This window comes from Erinaceus europaeus, chromosome 19 (genome assembly GCF_950295315.1).
Source record: "Erinaceus europaeus chromosome 19, mEriEur2.1, whole genome shotgun sequence".
Lineage (NCBI taxonomy): Eukaryota > Metazoa > Chordata > Mammalia > Eulipotyphla > Erinaceidae > Erinaceus > Erinaceus europaeus.
The window spans coordinates 1,342,281-1,344,951 of record NC_080180.1 but is presented as its reverse complement, the minus strand read 5'-3'; the positions used below and the strand labels follow the sequence as shown (position 1 = coordinate 1,344,951).

The following is a 2,671-nucleotide window of genomic DNA, read 5'->3' as shown; positions in this document are numbered from 1 at the left end:
AAGGGCAACAAAAGAGAATAAATATTTTTAAGTGAGATGATCTAGATTATGATAAAATGATTTTTTATTTTTTAATATTTATTTTCCCTTTTGTTGCCCTTATTGTTTTATTGTTGTAGTTATTATTGTTGTCGTTGTTGGATAGGACAGAGAGAAATGGAGAGAGGAGGGGAAGACAGAGAGGGGGAGAGAAAGACAGACACCTACAGACCTGCTTCACCACCTGTGAAGCATCTCCCCTGCAGGTGGGGAGCCGGGGGCTTAAACCAGGATCCTTACTCCCGTCCTTGTGCTTGGCACCACATGCACTTAACCCGCTGGGCTACCGCCTGACTCCCAAGATGCTATTTTTAAACACGTCACACCTTTTCTATTTAAATACAGCGAAATAAGAAGAGATGAAAGACGACTCCTGGATGGTTTCACTCATGTGGAATCTGGAAAACTGATACATGGGTGGGGAAATAGCATAATGGTTATGCAAACTGACTCTCATGCCTGAGACTCCCAGGTCCCAGGTTCAGTCCCCCACAACACTATAAGCCAGAGGTGAACAGTGCTCTGGGAAAAGAAAAAGAAGAAGGAGAAGGAGGAGGGGGGAGGAGGAAGAGGAGGAGGGGGAGGAGGAAAAGGAGGGGGAGGGGAAGGGGAGGGGAGGAGGGGGAGGAGGAGGAGGAGAAAACTGATACACATGAACTTGCAAAAAACAAAATGATAAGAAAAAAAATCCAGAAGCAAGCAAACTGTGAGACTTGTGAGCACCTGGTGGTGATGTTTGGGAGGTGGGAGGTGGAGACACAGAGCTCTGGTGGTGGGTGTGGTGTGAACTCGACCCTGTGGTCTTACACTCCCGTACCCCACTATGCGTCACAGAGAAAAGTAGAAGAAAAGAACCATCCCCATACAAGCTGGTGTTAAGGAAACCTTGGGGTGGGGGGAGTGGTGGTTTCCTGAGGAAGGGAAGCAAGGCCCCACCCCAGATGAGTAGGGGAGGGGGCTGGGCGGTCATAATTCATCTGGCAGAAACAGCATTCCAGACGTCTTGTTACAGGATCAGGCGGAGCACCGAGTCCTGCAGAGCCCTCCAGCCAGGGAACAGTGCTCACAGAGGCCTTCCCCACAGTGCCTGCACCCGGGGGGTCACAGAAACACCCCAGGAATTCCGCAGGGAAGAGAGCAAAGGAGGGAGAGGCATTGCCATGTTCAAACTGAAGAGCAGTTACAAAGCAAGAAGAAAAATGGCCTTGTACAAACATTTTAAAGAGGGGACCAGGCAACGGAGCATCCAGGTAAGTGCACACACTACAGTGCACAAGGACCAAGGTTCAAACCCCTGGTCCTCACCTGCAGGGGAATGCTTCATGAGCGGTGAAGCGGGGCTGCAGGTAAGTGTCTCTTTGTCTCTTTTGCGCTCTACCAGCCCTTCCCCTCTCAATTTCTCTCTGTCTCTACCCAATAATAAATTAATTAATTAATTAAAAATCTTGAAGAGAAAGTATATGTTAGGTGATATCTTTGGCAAAGATAAAATGAAAATAATTCCTTTTTTTTTTTTTGGAGGAGGGGTTCTGCGGATCAAGGCCAGAGCTTCATGTGTGCAAAGTCCATGTTCCATCATGAGTTACATGCTTCGTGCATGCAAAGTCCATGTTCCATCGTGAGTTACATGCCTGCCTTCCAACACAGTGGATTTGATAAGAAGTTTCGACAGTCACAGGAAAATTAATATTCATGGGCTGAAAATGGCATGAAATGCCTAACAGTTTCTAGAAGTGATCTTTAGCAGACTTAGAGCTCATAGCTCTAGTATCTATGAGTTGGATTCTTGCACCAAAAAGAAAAAAAAAAACTTTTTTTTTCCATGGTGAGATAATAAAATGAATTATAATTTCTGTTATGAACATTTTGCTGGAAAGGAAAAATCTAGAAAGATATTCTTTCAGAAAATAAAAGCTATTCCACTAAGCCACTAAACAATCACCACTGAATACAAAAAAAAAAAAATCTTTCTAAATATATCAAAGTTCATTGGTTTAATTCTTTTTTAATTACAAGGATTTTTTTTTCTAACTTTAGAGAAATCATGTGCTATAAGTGACATTGCCCAGGAAATTAGGATGTGTTGATTTTCAAACTCTTTCAAATGTATGGGGAAAGGTCTTATTGTATAGTCTAAAGCTGACTCAGGCGGAGAAGATAGTGAAGTGGTGTGGTAGTAAGCCCCAAGTTTAGTTCTTACCACCACCCTATGCCAGGGCTGAGCAGTGCTGTGCGTGTTCTCTCGCTTATGGAAGTAAGTGGAAGTTCTGATGTCCGAATCCTGAGAGGCTACATAGAGGCTCAGTTCCTGCAGTCACAGGTCAGACGCAAGCAGTGCTACGGTGCTCTCCCTTTCTCTTTTGAAAAAAAACAAACAAATCAGGCTTTATTTTATTGTTTTAAGTCGTATAATTTTTTATACAGAGGCATTATTTATTTATTTATTAATAGGAAATATAGGAGGAGAGAGAGAAAGGACCAGACATCAGCCTGGTACATGTGCTGCTGGGGACTGAACTCAGGACCTCATGCTTGAGAGTCCAGTGCTTTATCCACTGCTCCACCTCTGGGACCTATAAAAAGGGTGAATTCTGTTGGCTGTAAAACATTAATCCCCCAATAAAGAAATTTT

At 43.7% G+C, this 2,671-nt stretch overlaps 1 long non-coding RNA gene across 1 annotated transcript; it reads left to right on the top strand.

The window, feature by feature from the left end:
* The first annotated feature begins 870 nt into the window (after positions 1 to 870).
* LOC132534587 (uncharacterized) lies at positions 871 to 1,897 on the top strand. The gene is made up of 2 exons (XR_009546287.1): positions 871 to 1,385; positions 1,561 to 1,897. It is a non-coding gene; the product is annotated as an uncharacterized LOC132534587 (long non-coding RNA).
* The last annotated feature ends 774 nt before the right edge of the window (positions 1,898 to 2,671 follow it).